At 37.7% G+C, this 19908-nt stretch overlaps 1 protein-coding gene across 5 annotated transcripts in view; it reads right to left on the bottom strand.

Moving 5' to 3' along the window:
* The window catches only part of GAB1 (GRB2 associated binding protein 1), a 125133-nt gene that overhangs the window by 47417 nt on the left and 57808 nt on the right, over nucleotides 1-19908 (bottom strand). The window lies entirely within an intron of this gene.

The raw sequence follows: 19908 nt of genomic DNA, 5'->3' as shown, positions 1-19908 counted from the left end.
AAGAAACACAAAGGAAAAAAATAAGTGTACATCACAATTTAAAACTTAACATTCTGAAGGACTCGATCAAAGAGTGAAAAGCTAACTCACAGAATGAGAAAAAATATCTACAAATAATTTATCTGACAAAAGATTAACATCTAGAATATATAAAGAATTCCTACAACTTGGTAACAACAAAAACAAATAATCCAATTTAAAAATGGGCAAAGGATTTGAACAGATTCTCCAAAGATATATAAATGATCAAAGAGCACATGAAAAGATGCTCAACATCACTATCATTAGAGAAATGCAAATTGAAACCACAATGAGATGCAACTTTACATACATTAGAATGTCCGATATCAAGAAAGCAGAAAATAACAAGTGTTGGCCATGGTGGCAGAAACTGGAACCACTGTGCATTGCTGATGGGAATGCAAAATGGCGTAACTGGTATGGAAAACGGTATGGCAGTTCCTCCAAAGATTTCAGTTGAAAGTAAATATTTAAGAGAACTGAAAGTAAGGTCTCAAACAGGTATTTGTACGCCCATGTTTATAGTAGCATTATTCACAACATTCAAAAGCTAGAAGCAACCCAAGTGTCCACTGTTGAATGAAGAAATGAATAACATGTGGTATATACATATAATGGAATATTATTCAAGTCTTAAAAGGGAATAAAAATCCAACACATTCTATAACATGGATGAATCTTATAACATGGATGAATCTTGAGACGTGAAATAAGACAGTCACTAAAGGACAAAAAACTGCATGAAAATAAGTGAAATATGTGATAAATGAATTAGCCTGTCACTAACGGACAAAAAACTGTATATGACCACTTATATGAGGTACCTATTGGTAATCAAATTCAGAGAGACAAAATGCAGAATGGTAGTTGCCAGTGGCTGGAAGGCAGGGATAAAGAGTTAGTGTTTAGTGGGTACAGTTTTAGGACAATATACAGTTCTGGAGATGGACAGCGGTGATGGTTACACACAAAAGTGAATGTACTTCACGCCACTGAAACTGTACACTTGAAAATGGTAAAAATGGTAAAATGGTTAAAATGGTAAATTTTACATTAGGTATATCTTACCACAAAAGCAAAGTTTTCAAGCCTTAATATCATGCCATAAAGAATACATAAAGATACTTAATACATAAAGATACTTCAAAAGACTCCCTCCTATTTTAAGCTATAGATTTTTCTCTTTCTCTTGTGTGTGTGTGTGTGTGTGTTTGGGGGTAGTGGGTACAAGGAGCAGAAGAGGGGGAAAAGGGTTCAGAAGCTTCCCTGACTTTTCACCTGAAAAGCAAGCAAAGAAATGGACTGTGTCTTTCTTCCGGTCAGTCTACTGTTCAAAGACCACATGGAAAAGATCTGTATTCTTTGAGTACAGATTGTAGTTTTCCTTCTCTTTTTTCTTTTTCCTTCTCATCCCAACAAACATATATTGGCAATCTGGATATGCACTCACAATGCATTCTCTCTAAAGCTTTGGTAAATTTTAAGTATGATGTTATGCCTGAAGAAATCTAATATTCTTGTACTGTATCTCTCCTTGAAATCTGCATTGGTTAAATAATAAAAGCAGAGCTCAGTCAGCTTCAGCAGTCTTTAAGCCAACAATTCTGCCCAGAAACAATACTAAACACTACTCCTCTCTGAAGGTCTTCCTCTTTAATAACATGGACAACTGTACCCACAACTGAATTAACATGGGTGCTAACTTCAGGTTTAACATTTCAATAGATTCTATTAAAAATTAAAAATCTTTAAAATGGGGGCGCCTGGGTGGCTCAGTGGGTTGAGCCTCTGCCTTCCGCTCGGGTCATGGTCTCAGGGTCCTGGGATCGGGCCCCGCATCGGGCTCTCTGCTCGGCGGTGAGCCTGCTTCCCCCTCTCTCTGTCTGCCTCTCTGCCTACTTGTGATCTCTCTCTCTCTCTGTGTCAAATAAATAAATAAAATCTTTTTTAAAAAAAATCTTTAAAATGTATTTTAATAAAAATGTAGATACACTAAAAGATAAATCAGCAAGTTAAGTAGTCAGGAAGTTATTGATTATATTGTAAATACCCGTAGGAAGAAAATAAGAGTAGGTCGTTAATTCATGATTGCTACTCTCAAGGAGTTGTCTAATAACAAAACATTTACCATACATGAAAAAATATTTGAGAATATAGCAAACCCAGCAAAGTATCTGCAGAATTATTGCCAAATGGAGAGGCACTCCTTCTTAAAAACACTGGGTGCAATCTTTCAACAAGATTAGTAGAAATACCAAAGGCTTAAAAATACTACGTAGTTCGTTAATGTTATCAAGGTTTTAAATTAACATCTCAGTCTGACGAAAGCTCCAAGTAAAGAGCAAATGATTAACGGTGTCCAGAAAGAGAAGGCAGTGGGGAGTTCTTACACATGCTTTAGAAAACACTGAAAAATCATAACGTGTTAATTCACATGAATTTAGAACCTATTTCTGGACTACAAAAATCCACTCAGTTAATATATGACACCTACTTACTTCAGACTAAATAAATATCATCTCTCAGCAAAGTTATGCTTCTAAGGATACCTCCCTATCAAGCAGTAAGCTTGCAAAAGTAATAGAAAAGAAAAGAGAAAAGAAAATATACTAGTATGTCATTTATCTAGGGCCATCAAGGAATCATATCTTTTAGTAAGTGATTTCTCCAGATAGTGAAGTTTCTGTCTTTCAATACAGAAATGACTTTCTAAAACTTTAATGTCTTACATGGAAATCTTTCTAAAATGCCTTCCTACATAATTCATTGAACATAATTCATCCATTCCCGAATGACTCACTTAGTATTATAGGCATCAATCTCTATTCTGCACTTTTAGGAAAGCTCTCAGAGGCTACTGAACTGTATGGAGGATCATTTGCCCCTATGCTAAATACTGCCTGTACTGCTGTGCTCCTCTAATTCATCTATAATCTTTTTCATACAGTTAGGCTTATCAACTGTCACTTCTCTCTTCTAATACAGTTAGTTATTAACAGGATGCCAAACTGTTTCCTGCTTCAAGAGACATTGTCATGCCATTTCGTGAGTCTGGTATGTTCTTTCCTTGTCTTAGCCAGGCCAACTCTGACGTTCTAGGCCTTCCCTTCCCAATAATGGCCCCCAGTGTAAAATAGGGCACGATTTTAGGGACCTTATTACCTAGGTAATATACTTTATTACCTTTGTGGTGATTATTGTCATTCTTCAATTTAAACTTCTTTGTGTTTATTTATTGAGCAACTAATTCCCTAAGCAGACTATAAAGTCCACAAAGACAGTGACCATTTGTCCTTACACACTCAATGCATAGCACTGTGTCTGGTACCTAGAAATACTTGTCCAATAAAGAGAACTCCCCTAATACTCTACAGCTGTAAAATTCTGAGAATATTAGATTAGACAGATGGGCCATGTTGAATAGAAAGGTGTGCCTGGAAAAACTCTTCCACATGAGAAAAAAAGAGCTCCAGTACTGAACACATACATAATAAAATAAATATAACTAAGACAGCTTTACCAAAACACAGGCACAAGACACCTTAGGAAAATGACAGAACGAAAAGAATAGAACGTGTCCTTCAGTTAAAGCTTATGTGTCCCTCTTTGCCTTCTGGGTAACTGTGGCTTCCCTGCCATTTCTTCGCTTCTCTATTGAAATGATACTGTTCAAATTTAAAAGGCTCTTGGAAACTAAAATAAGTAGCCAAGAAATGAGTAGCAATCAATCAGGGCACAGCAGATAAGTTGCGCTCATGATTACAGAGGATAAGAGATGAACCCTTACAGCAGGAAATTACAACATTAAAACACAGACTTTAGCCAACAGCACCTGCCACTTATTTATTTATTTTTAACATAGTCCAAAATGTGAATGTTTGTCTCAGTCACAAAATGAGTCACTCTCATTGAATCTGGCACAGATTAAACTGGAAAACAAAAGCAATTACATAAACTACACACTTTAATAAGGCAGATACAAAGGTTCTCTGGATTATGGTACAAAGCACAATTTAGCCACAGAATAAAGCTTGATGCTCGACAAGAGAACTGACATCAGCACCCTTGCTAATCACAGCACAAAAGCTTCTCTATGTTTTGTCAGAGTGCAAAATGGGCCCACATAAATCAGTCTTTGTTATCTGAAAATATCTGGGATTCTTAAAGTTTGCCCTATTTTTATCCTTGCTGCCTTGGTAGCCCCAGAGAAAGCTGTACATTGCCTTACCAATCCTGCAGCAATAACAGACAAAAAAAGGACAAGTTTTCTAGAAATCTTCAAAACCAAATATTCAAAGCAACTTTACATCAAATTCATATAAAACATCATTTTCAGTACCGGACTTCCATTACAAGCAGCTTTGCTTGAGAGGAACTATGCAAATTTACTTCATTGTCTTTTCTTACATGCAATACTCATTTTCAATTTTAAGTTGAGTAAATGGTGCAGTAATAAGACTTCATCATCAGGTCTACATTTTGAAGTAGCTTAAAAGCACCCTACTCTATTCCCAGTGTCTTGTCTCATGGTTTTAAGAGCAACTTTGGCTACTATATTAACATCCAAAAAGAAGTCTATATAGTCCACGGATCTCAATGGAAATATATTTAGATGAGATACCAAACTAAATATCCATAATGCTTCGAGTACCTGCACTGTCACTTCCCCATTCCCTGTGTTCAGGGGCTGCCTGCAGGATGAAGCTCAAACTCTCTGGCAGGCAGGTACACAGGACCCTTCAGACCTTTCCCTGTCTGTCCAGCCTCACTCTTTCCTCTCGGCCTCCCAACCACATTGGAAATGACTGCAGCTCCCCTACTGCTTCTGCCCTGCCTATGGCCCTGCCACACACTTCCCCGTGACCCAGAATCTACCCCCATAGACCTAGCTCAGACCCCGCCAGGGCACCATCCCAGAATGGGCCCTTCCACGCTCCCCATTTCCACCTTGATGCTAGTTAATGATGTTTATTTAACATTTCTACAAGTGTGTCTCTTGAGGGCTGGAGCTGTATTTTTTTTTACTTTTTATCTTTCTTTCCCTGCTGCCCAGCCCCAAGGAGGTGCTCAGTCTCTGTGTGCTGAACATGCCAATCAAAGGAGGCCAAGAATTAAAACATGGAAGATCTCACATTATCTTATGTGTTATGGGGATAATGATGTAACTTCAATCTGCCCTACCCATTTGTAAATGGAGAACTATCAGGCAAGTTAGAGGTTTTTAAGCCATAAATTAATTTGTTTTAAACACGCTACAGATATAAGAGGTATTTTTAAACTTCATTTTAAAAAATTAATTAATTAATTAATTTAAAAGAGAGAGCACACAAGCAGGCAGAGGGAAAGGGAGAACCAGGCTCCCCACTGAGTAAGAGGCCTGACAGGGGGCTCCATCCCAGGACCCTGGGATCATGACCTGAACCAAAGGCAGTTGCTTAACCAACTGAGCCACCCAGGTGGCCCTTAAACTTCATTTTAAAGGAAGTTTTCTTTTATTTTTTTTAAATTATTTATTTATTTGACATAGAGAGAGAGACAGTGAAAAAGGGAACAGAAGCAGAGGGAGTGGGAGAGGGGGAAGCAGGCCTCCAGCCAAGCAGGGAGCCTGATGCGGGGCTCGATCCCAGCAAATGGGATCATGACCTGAGCCGAAGGCTTAACGACTGAGCTACCGAGGCACCCTGGCATTTTTCTTTTAAGTACTTTCTGTACTTAATCAAATTACATAAGTTAAACTGAAAACAGGCTTGTCACATTGAGGTAAGGTCTTAAAATAGGTCTACCATATACCCTACAGAGTATGGGTCTGTACACACTGGCTAGAAAGTACAGGTGGGGCTCCATTATCTCCTGGGAAGAAAAACAATCTCAATCCAGGTTAGCCTCAAACCATTACCTTAATGCAATAATATTAATAAATAATATTAATAAATCCACAAAATATGCCTAACTGGCATAAAATGGCAAATGGGCTCTGTTTTAAAGAAAAACACTGCAACTGCTGCATTGCTCTTTTCTGACTTGTCTGTGGCATCACTGGTAGACAACATGCCTGCTGTAAAGCTCGCCAAGCCTCCCTAATTCCTTCCCTGAATCCTTTACTGGAAGAATTGATTATCAAAGAAATAACCAATTTATGGGTGGACAGAAAATAGGAGTTCAGGGTGGTCCAGTGATTCTCAACTCTTAACTGCTCATAAGAAGTATCTGGAGAATTTTACTTTAAAAAAAAAAAAAAATGATGCCTGGAGCTCCATCTCTGACAGCTGGTGTGGGGCATTAGGCCTGGCATGGGCATAGACAGTTTTAAATACTCAACAGATGATTCGAATGTGACACCCTGACTGAGAACCACTGGTCCAATGAATACGCAGAATTAGGTTACTCAATGAAAACAGAATTTCAAAAACAATCAGAGACCCTTTGAAGCTTATATCTAATTCCTCAGGTCTTCCACTGTTGCCAGTGAGGTTAATTATTTCTCCTTCTTTGTTTTTGTTCGTATTGGCAAATGTTTGAACTCCTTTCTACTGCTGGAAACCTAATCCATTCTTCAAGATTCTGTCCAAACCTTCCCCTTTCCTCTCCACACCTTCCCTCTGGACTCTTGGCAATGCAGTAGTTACTGCTCTGAAATATCTCTTGCATTGCTATGGGACAGCATGGAACCATCTGTTATTTTACTACATACATTTCCAAATGTTCCAAGTGCTTATGAATTATTTCCCCAACTAGACCTCAAGTTCCTTGAAAGCCAAGACCATTCCTTAAATTTTTCTGTATCTGCAACAGCACTGTAAAGACAGGTCGTGACGCACTCAAAGCCCCAATGGGATGCTTTTAACGTTTTCTGTTCATTGGAATGACTGCGAGAGTCAGTGAACTGAGATGAGAAGATCTCAGGGAAAAAAAAAAGAAGTTCAAAGTTGTTATTAGGTTAAAGTTCAAACTCCTTTCACAGAATGGCATACAGGGTTCTCTAAAATCGTACTTATCTGCCACTCATCTCTCTGATCTTTCATCTCCAGACGACCGCACCAAAAACCAAGGCTCTGTTGTTCTGAGTCTAACATACCCTAACTCTCTTGGCCAGTGAGCTCCTACTCATTCCTCAAGGCCTCTTCTTTGAAGCTTTCCTCAACTCCCCCCAATTAAGGTACCTCCCAGCTACATTCCTCTGAACTCTCAACACACAGGTCCCAAGCAGCCCATTAACAAGCCCATTCCCTTAGAGCACTTTAAGAGAATTCTGATGAAATAGAGTGAGGTGAGCATGGGGGATGGGGTGGCACCAAGAGGAAGAAGCAGACTCCCCACTGAGCAGGAAGCCTAACTTGGGGCTGGATCCCAGGATCCTGGGATCACGACCTGAGCCAAAGGCAGATGCTCAACCTACTGAGCCATCCAGGAGTCCCTAATAAGGCAGGGTTTAATCTAAATTTCTTCATCAGGCTAATGGTTAAATTAAATAAGTGATGAGACACCTATACAGTAACAAATGGATGCAAAATACTTAAAACATGAGATAGGATCTATATACAAAAAATGCCCACATGATAACTGGCAAATGAAAAAAAAAGAGTAACTTATAGAATTATATATACTGTACGATTCCCATTTGCCTGAAATGAATGTGTGTGTACACACAAACTATGTTTAGATAACATGTCTGGAAGGAGACATATTGGAAGTCTTCACTGTGGTAATTCCAGAAATAGGGATGGGAAGGTCAGATAAGTTTCCTGGGTTTATTCCTAGTTTTATTTTATATACTTTTGTATAGTCTGGCTTTTTTCAAGGAGCTTCCACTTATTACTTCTACAATTTAAAAAAATATTACATGCTTAAAAGGCTTATGTCTAAAAATGCTCTAAAAAAGAAAGTCTATTAATATTTAAAAATTCAGGAATGACATATACAAAACAAAGTTTATGTATGTATGGAAATGTATACTCTTCTTGCTCTGAAATTAGTGAATGAATTTAGCCTTTCTTTTAAATATAGAATTCCAGGATACATCTGGAAGGAGTCTTAGTCAGGAAATAGCTTAGACAAAGTATAACTACTTTGTTTTAAAGACTGGAAGGTAGGGGGTTAAAAAAAAAAAAGGCAAGTTGGGAGCACTTAAAAGACTTCCCATAAAGTTCGGTGGCTATAATATTCATATTATTTTAATTTTCTTTAAAAACCATGTCAGTTAATTGTAATATACTAAATATATAAATATTAAATATCTAAAATAAGCACTTTGGGAACTACTTTACCTATTAAAAATATTAAATTTCCAAAAAAATATTAAATTTCCATAATAATACAACCAGGGTAAATGAAATAAAGAAAAACAAATTAGCCATGAAACGGGGACAAAAGAAAACCATTTGCTTTAAAGACTTGAGTTGTTTTCCAGGAAGCACCATCTTTTCTCATAGAGCAAAATAAGGAAAAAACAGGCTCGGTGGAAGTTTCCACTCCACTGGCTCTATCATTATGATCATCTGTTCCAAACACACACAAGCCTAAAATTTCCTGTTTTCAAACTATTGTCACCATTTTCTAGCCTGGTGCTATCTGTGCTAACTTTAGCTTAGTAATATAAACAAAAGAATACACCAAAAATAATGCAGAACAATGCCTAGATGTAGGCTAACAACTGACCCAAACCTTTTAATAGGAGTTTACATATATTGCCCAGACAAAAACAAATTAGCTGGACCTGAAGCAACTTCATAACAGCAAAACTAAGCCAAAAAAAAAAAAAAAAAAAATCAAATTTAACCCAGAATTAAATACTATAGTATCTGGTTGGGGGGGAATCAGGGAATTTTAAGTTATTAATTAAAAGTACATATAATTCACTTGTTGAAATCATTGTTAAACGGATGCCTACCTCAAAGCCCTGGCATAAGTCCTACATAACAAATGAAAGAAGCAACAGCAGAAACTTCTGAGTATTTAATGTAAAGAAAGCAGTTCTTAGACCTTTTCTGGGTTGTAGACCACTTTGAGAATCTGATAAAAGCAATGGAATTTTTTCTTAGAAAAAGGCACACAAATAACATTGTATACAGTTTCAGGGGTTCATAGGACCCCTGGGGCACATGTTAAGAAGGCCTGAAATAGAACAACATTTTAATACTTCTTACTACAAAGAACAGTATGGTATGAGACCTTGCAGCCCAACCAGGGAAATTTAGTTACTTGAATGAAGTTCCACAGGAAAGTGGGTCACCTCCTGGCACGAACTCTCATGCTGCATCAGGGGGCAGGTCGAATATATCTTTACTTATGAATCCTCGTTCATGTTTCTCATCATATGCCCAACTGTCAGGGCTATGGGGACACACTCTAACTCTGGGGGTTTTCACGGCTTCCTTACCCTGAGCGAGAGGTGGCTGAAAGAGGCAAGAGCCTGGCTAGCAGTGGATCCCGAAGTCTGCAACATGCTCAATGACTGGGGCTGGAGGCCTGGGGTGACGTATAGCTGAACCTGGTCTGGGAAGGAAGACCGCCATCTTTGGGTTTCTTCTGATCTCACTCCTTTCTTTCTACCCTGTGCCCCGAGAGTCAGGGAGCTCACACTGGGGTGTGGTCGTAGGTGAATGGGATCAGGGAGTCCACTCGTTTTTGGAATCAGACTTCAGCCTTGCCTAGACAAAGGTAGTTGGATTGCCCTGGAACAATTAGTGCTCTTGTGCTCTAACAATGAATTGGGACAGTATCTTCTATTTACTTGATATTCTGTTATTTTTTGTCCAGCATGAAACTAAACACAGAGCAGGTAATAAATACTTCTTATGTTTAATTGAATTTCAAGAAATAATTATGTGAAATGAAATGAGACAATAAAAGGTGATAAAAAAGGAAAGGCAGTTGGAGTCATATGTAATTTGGCCAGTTAGAGATTTAGAATGGGAGCCATAGCTAGTATGTTCCGGTCTCTTTTTTCTGCGTATCTCCAAAGAACCTGTGGAGGCAGAGGTAGCGCAAAATGTCCAGGCAGAGTCTTACCAATCTGGCTGAAAATGGCTAAAATACAATAAAGGGCTGTAAGAGTTATCATGAGCTCCAAACATGCCCAGAGTACTGAGCCGTTAATTCCATTTCTAGGAATCTGATCTAAGGAAATAATGCAAAAATGCAGCTAAATACGTAAGCATAGAAATATTCAACACAGTATTGTTTATATGAGTAAATAATTAAAATGATCTAGATATTCAACAATAGGTAAAGTGACCAACCATCCCAGTTTTTCCAGGATCATTCCGGTTTTAGAAAACTCAAAGTTCCGCATCTTGGGAAACCTCTCTGTCCTGAGCAGAGCAGTAAGGTTGGCGAGAGAAGGGAATCGAGTAAATAAGTTGGGATACATTTCATACAGCAGTCTTACAAAGTCGTTAAAAGAATTGAAAGGCATTTTTAAAACTTTTTCCCCCACGGTTTATAAAATTTCCAAATACTGAGAGAGTTGGGCAAGGAATTAATCTTTTCCATTTGGAATAACTGGAAACTGGTGTGAAAGAATACTGGTAACACTCTCTATGGTTCTACCTGTCACCTGTGCCAGGTAGAGCTGACTGCTCCAAGGTGTCCGCAACACTGTGGGCAAACTTCTACCAAAGCACCCTTCTGTTGCATGTCAATCAGTCCTCTGTACAGCTGCTTTCCTCCCTAACATCCTTTCTCATTCCTCCTTAAGTGCTTGAGATAGTGCACAGCATGCAATGACTTGGTGGCCTAAAAGGTAAAAACTGCTAACCTGAACAAATGGACTAACGTCGCTCGGTGACCCCAGTGACGCTGTCTCTGTTGTCCATTGACTTAGTCTCCATATAAACGAATGATACACCAAAGGCAACAGTAGGCCCTCTTACTCCGGAAGAATAAATCAGCCATAAATCCTATCAAATCTCCTCCACAAGGTTTAGTCAACAAAAAGTGAAACTAACTTAATCAAGAAATAACTCAATATGAAACCACACTAGAGTATGAAACTTAGGAAACTACAACTTCAAATACTGCCTGTGGGATTAGAATATCTACATATTTTAGTATGTAGATATTTGTATTATACTAATAAAAATATTATTTGTATTAGTATATTTAATTATATATATATACACATAGTTATATTCCCTACACAGATGCTCGTACACATACTAAAAATTGCTGCACATGTGTATGCCTGTGTAAAATGATATTCCAGTGCCTGAGGGTAGAATGTAATGTCATAAGAGAGACTATGGGCAGACTGCCACGTACTATGAAGTATGATATCAATGTACACGTTTAACTGAAGAGTACAATGTGAGAATTTCGCTTAAATGCTACTGTTTACATGGGAGGAAGCTGGTATCACATCTTAAAGTCACAAGATTCTCCAGCACAGACGCAAATTCTAATTGCAATCTAGAGCAGTGCTGTCCAACAGAACTTTCTGCACCTTGGGAAATGACTACCTTGACCATCCCAGCAGCTACCAGCCACATGCCACCATAGGAAACTTGGAGAGTGGCTGGTATAACTGAGGAACTGATTTTCTAATTTATTTAATTTAGTCAGCTAGGGCTGGTAACTATTATATGGACAGTGCAGTTTTAAAGTCCATTTCTTTGACTTGAGAGACAGGCAATACCAGTTTCTCAACTGGTATTTAGGCCTGCAGCTCTAAATAGTAAGACCACTAAGAGTTGTGTAGCACTACTGTAAGCTGCTGTGCCTAGGATGGTAACAATGATGCGAAACCCTTTCTTGATTTCACTGTGTTTCACAAACTTACTTTGGCCCACAATAGCATGCCATCTATGTGATTGTTATTATTACTACTTGGAAAAGAACATTCTTGCTTCAACAGAGTTTTTTTTTTTTTTTTTAAGATTTTATTTATTGATTTGACAGAGAGAGACACAGCGAGAGAGGAAACACAAGCAGGGGGAGCGGGAGAGGGAGAAGCAGGCTTCCTGCTGAGCAGGGAGCCCGATATGGGGCTCGATCCCAGGATGCTGGGATCACGACCTGAGCCGAAGGCAGAGGCTTAACCCACTGAACCAGCTAGGCGCCCCTCAACAGAGATTTTTTTTAAAAAACAGAGTACCAATAGTAATCTGGAATTTTAAAAAAATTATCTTCCATAAAACTGACAAATTTCTAAATTCCACATTTCCTGTTCAGCTACCCAATCCAAAATAATTAATGCTGGAATAGAGCTAGTGTTTTGAGTTTCCAGCAAAACATACAAAAAATGTTCTCATTTTCTATTCTGTGTTTCTTATTGAACATTCACAATTCACAATAAAGTAAAACACAGATACACTGAGACTTGGATCATGGTTCAAAAACAACATTAAGAACTAGAGGAAAACATTGAAGTGTTACAAAACAAATTTAAATTTTCCATAATTACATTTATGTATAATAAACCAAAATAACACTTAGCACAATTTTATTCTAAACATAAAACTCACACCAGAGCTTCCAGAACAAAGGAAATGGGGCACTGAAAGTTTTCCTTAGAATGACACTTCCAAATAGATAAATTATGCATTCTAGAGTCACTGACTATAAAACACATCAAGTTCAAGATGCAAGGAAGTATAACCTCATGCTAAGAGGGGAACTAACCACAAAGTTGAACATGTATAAAAATCACTCCACAAATAACGAAATCAAGAAGATCTCTGCAAATGTGCAAGACTCAGCCCTGGTGCTGGGGCTGCTGCTGACTCCCCTTACCTCTTCCCCGCCATGACAGAGTGGGGTGTCACTCTTTCCTAAAGCAGCATTCTTGGGGTGAAAAAACTTTTTCATTCACGCAACATACAGACAAGGATCTCATCATACAAGACAAGGTGTTGATTATTTATTACTTTTTGTTTTCAACAATCCAGTGCTGCCTTGCCCATTCTATGGTGTGTCAGCCCTAAAATGAGCCCAGCTTTCTTTTTTCGGTCCACTGTCTATCTCACCCTCTACACCACTCAAGCCTCATTACCTTTGACCAGCAGGAAGTAGATACAATGGGTTGAAAATAACAGTGACTGTAAGGATTTGTGTATGATGATTTAATGCTTGAGAACTAGGAGAGAAAGGCTGGGAGAAGGAGAAAACGACGAGCCTTTTCTGCCAGTTAACAGTACCATTTGGCAGCACCCAACCCGTCTTGAACTCCAAGCAAAACTGTTACCCAAGTGATACAGTTCATAAAAGCTTAAAAATATGTGCAGTATGCAGAATCATACATATATAGATATGCCACACACAGTTGACACGAGATAACTTCTTACATTTATCTGCTTTAAATATGTTAGAAATCCTTTGAGACAATCAGAGTCATTCACAAAGTGCTGGCATCTGAGGTAACAGACGACAACTGACTGTGTCTGACTTGCCAACTTGAAAGTTCACTAAAGTCTGTAAAAACTAAAAATAACCACACAAACATGTTTACAGCATTCTGAAACTACAGGATCCACACTGTCTTCTAAATATAAACCTTGAGTTCGGAATACAGGGATTGGCTTTGGATTTTCAGGGACATCATCGGGACATCCCACACTTCACCACAGAAATTCACATTAAGGTATTTTACTTTAAATATGCAATTGGTGGTATTTAACTAGAGTGAAGGAGGGGTGGACTTGGATTGGGGAAGATGAACAGAAAAGGAAAAGATTGTACCTCTTCCCCCATTTAATTAGAGGGCTTCAGAATCCCACAAACCCCCAACTCTTGATGGTGGGACGTGACCTTCTGAAAGAGGATATCCTGTCTGTATTTTTCCACTCAACCTATCTATTCTCCAATCCCATCTCTTACCCCTTCCTCATTCCTGAGACTGTAGATGCTGCTGCAATAGATATATGTAGACAGGAAGTGTAGCAGAACATACCCACATATGGAAAAGTCCCCCTATCCAAGCTGCTACATGAATGCAGGCATGTTGATAGTATCAGTTTTAATTTTTATTCTATTCCTAAAAACTGAGATAATTCTAAATCACTAATCTTTAGGGAAATGCACATCAAAGCCACAATGACATAGATAATACCTCACACCAATCAGAATGGCTATTATTAAAAATACAAGAAACAAGTATTGGCAAGGATGTGGAGAAAACTGAACCCTTATGCACTGTTGGTGGGAAGACAAATTGGTGCAGCCACTGTGGAAAACAGTATGGAGGTTCTTCAAAAAAACTAAAAACAGAAGTACCGTATGATCCAATAATTTCATTGTTGGGGTTTTACCTGAAATCAATGAAAACACTAATTGGGAAAGATTTATGCATCCCTACATTTACTGCAGCATGATTTACAATGGTCAAAATAAGGAAATAACCCAACTATCCATGGACAGGTGAGTGGATAAAGAAGATGTGGTATACACACACATATACAAACACACACACACGGAATACTTCTTAGCCATAAAAAAGGATAAGATCTTGCCATTTGTGAACACATGGATGAACCTAAAGAGTATTACACTGAGTGAAATAAGCCACACAGAGATAGACAGATACCAAGATTTCACTTATATGTGAAATCTGAAAACAACAAATAAACAACAACAACAACAGTAATAACAAAGAGAAAAGAGACTCATAAATACAGAGAACAAGCTGGTGGTTGCCAATGGGTAGGGGGGCGGATGGGCCAAATGGGTGAAGGGGATTAAGAAGCACAAACTTGCAGTTAAAAATAAATAAGTCATGGGGAGGAAAAGAGCAACATGGGGAATATAGTTAATAATACTGTATACACGTATTTAGTGAGCATTTTGTAATACATGTAATTCTTAAATCACTATGCTGTATACCTGAAGTTACTTTAATACTGTAAGCCAACTATACTTCAATTAAAAATTTAGAATAAAAAAAAGTAAGTCAAACACATGGAAAATTTTCCAACTAAACCACTGGGATTGTCAGGGGACAGGGGTGTGGGTCAGTAATACTAAGACTATTCAAGATTCAAAGGAGCATTTTACACGTGTAGGGGGAAAAAGTCCATTTGTTCTCTATGTTATGTAAAATGATTTTTTATATTAATTTTTGAATAGAATTTATTTAAATTTTATCCTCTGCCTTTAATTCTAAGCCATCTTTAAAATGAAGCAGCTATTTTAAAAATAAGAGAAAGAAAAACCTGCAGCAAAGGCTTAGCCCTACACTTTTATGTCATAAATGTCCATGTGACTGTACCTCTTAGTTTAAAGCACATGGTGGGATCTGTATTTCTGAAGGTTATCCAATTTCGAAGTAAAGTGTTCTCCAGAATAAAATCATGTAAGTTGTATGGGTAGTTTCTTAATGACTTTATTATTAATAAACTACAACCAACAACAAATTCAACTGAATAATTAGGGAGAGTTATATATCCCATTGACATAAAAAAAATTTCCCCATATTTTCATCTTAGTTTTTAATTCATATGTACTTTTTTTTTTTTTTCAGATTTTATTTATTTACTTGACAGACAGAGATCACAAGTAGGCAGAGAGGCAGGCAGAGAGAGAGGAAGGGAAGCAGGCTCCCTGCTGAGCCGAGAGCCCTATGCAGGGCTCGATCCCAGAACCCTGGAACCATGACCTGAGCTGAGGGCAGAGGCTTTAACCCACTGAGCCAATCAGGCGCCCCTATTCATACGTACTTCTTAAGCAGCTAAATTTTTAAATGAGATGAATGTATCTTTGGTTTCATGAGCTATGCTTAAAACTTTCAGAGGTTTAAAGCCCTCAGGTTTAAAATTTTAATTCACTAATATTTTACTTATTGTGACTTTCCCCAAGTCTTGTTTACCATGCTAGAATTATGGAAAATAAAGATGAAGCCCTCACTAAAATGTCTTCTGAAACCCAATAAAGAAAATATATTTAGTGACTAAAAACACAGGACACTTATTTATGGTGGGCTTTCTTAGCAAAGCATCCCAGTCTAGTAATTAAGATATTTAATTATGAACTCAAAGAATGTCCTATCAGATCCTGTCCAATTTGCTACAGCATGATAGTCATGCTATAAGCAAATAATAACTAAAACAAGTATGTATAATCCTCAGCAGAAATGCTACCACTTATTTTACCAATAACTGCTTTCTCATACTGTACAGAATGCTTTATTATATCTAATAGATGAAGTATTTCACCCAAAAGATATTTTGATACTTCACTTGTGTTAGGCATTATAACCTGAAGACATTCTTGAAATAAACACCTCTACTTCTTACCCATTTAAATGTTTATTCCTTAAAAATTAAAAGATTTGGAATCTATTTATAGATTGTCTACAATGAACAAAAGATAGTTTGTTCCCAAAACAGAGGGAAATTTGATTAGAAACAAAGTATCTCTCATAAACATCTGACTAGCTTTAAAAATGAAATAAAAACAAAAGCGCCCTTCTGTATTTTGTTAAATTAACTGACCATGACAAGGCAGAGCAAAGAGATTTTCATTTAAAGATTCAGATTATGTAGCCCTAGGCTGGCTGAAGTAAACGACTTTTTGGATTTTTGGTAACTAAGATGTAATTCTTGGTGGAGCAAAGACAAAGGAAGAATTAAAAAACAGAATAAATAAAAAACAGAATAAAAAACAATCTTTAGCTGTCTTCCTGACATGGCTCAGATTAAGAGGAAGGGCTTACGGTCTCATTTAACAACTGAAGCCCCCACTCCAAACCCATATGGCATTCTAATTTTCACAAGCACTTTGAAAAAAGAAAATAACCAGAAATAAAAATTGTCCAGCAATGTAGCCATTAAGAAGCTCTTCTGGTTCCTCTAATCCCAGTTCTTTCCTCAAACAGACTAGAGGGCAACCATAACTCACCATTTGTTTATTCTCAGTCTCCTAGATCTACCTTTTCACAGCTCTGTTCTCAAACCCAATACACAGAATGCCTGACAAAAAGGAGGAACTTGAAAGTGTGAGGACTGAATAAATGAGTGAAAGTCTTCATGTATAAGGTGAACTGCAGAGAGATGATCATGAAGGTCATCAAAAGATAATTAAGTGGTTTGATAGTGGAAACATCCTATAAAAAGCAAAACAAACACTATGACAATGAGTTGATATAAAAATTATCATTAAACTTGTATAAATATGTTTACACTTTAAATGTAGAAACAAGTATACAAAAAAAACCACTGTAATCCCACTATATGAAATACAACTAAATAGAAAAACTTTCCCCCAAGGCATCCAGAAGGAGTAGCAAACACAGGACTTAAGGTTATATGAATGCAGTGCACTGGGATGGGTTTCTTCTCCATTCTTTCGTCTGCCCCCTAGTGGAGTCCCCGTGAGCAGAGAAAACATAAAAAAGGCAGACAGGACAAAAATGAAAAACAAACAGTACAGAACAGAACAAAACAAAACAAAGTACCAAGCACTACTTTGGACTTCTACAAATCAGTTACTTGAGAACAGCAAATTAACTTACGAATTCCTATTAAACGCTATGTTCTAAAGACAACACTCTTTTATCAACCTAGGTAGGTTCACTATTTCCTTGAGCACCTTTGGACTTGTGGTCATTGCCTTTTAAGGAAGAGTCTGCATCTCTAAATTGAATCGAGGTAGTATATGGCTTTCTCAATATTTAAGAGGACACACAACTTACTAACTGCCAGTTTCTAAGGTGACATGGTCTGGCCACTACTTTTGGTTTGCAGGTGTCTCAGACATGAATAGCTAAAACAAAGTCATTTCCAAAAACAAAGATTCTAGAAAATTACAGATTTATGCCCCCAGTACTTCAAGTCAAGGAACAGGTAAAGTGAAAGAAAGAGACCATGGTTCAGTGATGGCGTGGCTGAGTGACTCCTCTCAAAAAGCATGCTTATCTCCATGGGGATCTTTCCGTCTAGAGAGGAGTGTGGGTTTTGGTTATGATCTCATCATGGGCAAAAGCAGATTCTCCTCTAACCTGTCTGTCCATTTTATACCAGAGTTCTGCACTAACATGTACAGCTCTTTAAACATGAAGATGACAGACATAAATAAGCCGTCATGTGGCACGCCCCTCTACCCCTGTGACTGCGGACACACATTTGCAAGACAACCAGCCAGGGTTATACAAACTATACTCCTTGAAGAAAACACCAGAAAATGATCCCTGAAGGGGAGATGCAAACATTAGACCTAGTTTCCGGGCTATAGTGATCTTGTGGTTCCATTTCTTAATTTCTAAAGCAGTAAGAATGTGTAAACCATGATTATGAAAAACAAAATTATATCTAGAGAGGCAATTCTAGATTTTCTCCCATACTGAAGAAACTGAACATATAAAACTCCTCCTGTATTAGTAGGAATCCTGTTTCCTAGAACCGTATCAAAATCAAACGAGAGAATCCGTACCAAAAACATTCTGAGATGCATAAGGGCACAAAAACAAACGGAGTTTACTTAATTACCATTTTTAACAACCTTTGAAGAAATGCATTAGTATGATAATTCTGGCAGGTTCTAAAAGTAGCAAGTTTCCAGTGATTTATGACTATATTTTATAGGGATGCACTATCAGCTTAAAACACTCTGGCCAGCTTTTTCATGAAGGAAACAGAGTAGCCTAAATTAGGAAAGATAAAATGTTCAAAGGTTTATTTTAACAAGCAAATGCTGGGGATAGGAATACAGGCCTTAAAGTTTTTCTGTTCTCAGACGGCCATGAATGCTCTGAAAGGCGAGAGGAATGAGGAGACAGCTGACATCCATCTTCCTGGTTCATTTATCTTTCCCCTTTAGACAACACCCTCAGAGACAGGAAGTATCAAGGAAGACCGGATAAAACTCCTATGCTTTTAATGCTTTCCCCAATTTCTCCATTGTTGCCCAGATCTCTCCTAGAAAAGCAGGAAAAGGCAAATTCCAACCAAGGACCCCCAAAAGACTTATTCAAATCATTAAGGTTCATATGTCAGGAAGCAGGAAGGTGGCAGGGAGGGTAATTTCCCCAAGTCTCTGTACTTGGACATGGATCCACGGGTTAATTTTTCCTCTTCTCTATTTTACTCCCAGATTATTTATAGAGGGTAAAGCAGCTAAAATAATTGACTTTAAAAACTTACTGTATTTAGGCAATGATATCACTACTAAGTTTTAAATATAGTGACATTATGATACAATTCTTAAAGCATGCTTATACATCTAATTTAATGTTTTGAAGTCTGCTCGAATTATTCATTAAAATGAGTAACAAAGGAACAAAACAATGAAGAAGCAGCTGTTCAATTTGTGTATCTGATTTGCAGTATGCTGTGTATTTATTGTTAAAAAAGGCAAAATAAGCTACTCAAGAAGACCTGTTTCCACTCTCTAGTAATTGCATTTTTTTAAAATTAGGGCAGTATCACTGGTAAAGACTTAAGTTTATACAAGCAACACTAACTTTTTAGTGTGCTATGAAATTAAACTTTAGCATTAATTACAACTTGTAACGTATTTATCATCTCTTCTGGTTTGTTTGGCATTTTCTTTCTCCAAGTAGACTACATATAAGCAACTTAAAAGCATAAGACTATCTGTCTGAGTCACTCCTGTCTACCAAGCTCACAGCACGTTAGATGAAATAGTAATAATATAAATAAAAGTATTTATATTACAATGTCCTATTAAATTCATACCTCCAGGAGGTTAAACATCAACCCTACAGTATCAGACAACAGAATAATCCCCATTCCAGGCACCAACCCCCCACCCCAGTTCTATTTTAAAGAAAAGCATGTCCTGGTTTTGGCTTGTCTTGGTAGTTACTCTGGTTGGTTATTCTCCGTTTAAACCACAGCTGCCCACCCCCCCAGCAGCTCCGCCCTGCTCCAACCCTAATCATTCTCTGCCCTTCTCTGTGTTTGGGGAGGGGGCTAATGTGTTTACTCTCTTCTCTAGTGG

The sequence above is a fragment of the Mustela erminea genome, chromosome 2 (genome assembly GCF_009829155.1).
Source record: "Mustela erminea isolate mMusErm1 chromosome 2, mMusErm1.Pri, whole genome shotgun sequence".
NCBI classification, from domain to species: Eukaryota; Metazoa; Chordata; class Mammalia; order Carnivora; family Mustelidae; genus Mustela; species Mustela erminea.
Note: the sequence above shows the minus strand (reverse complement) of the source record. Positions and strands in the feature narration are given on the sequence as shown.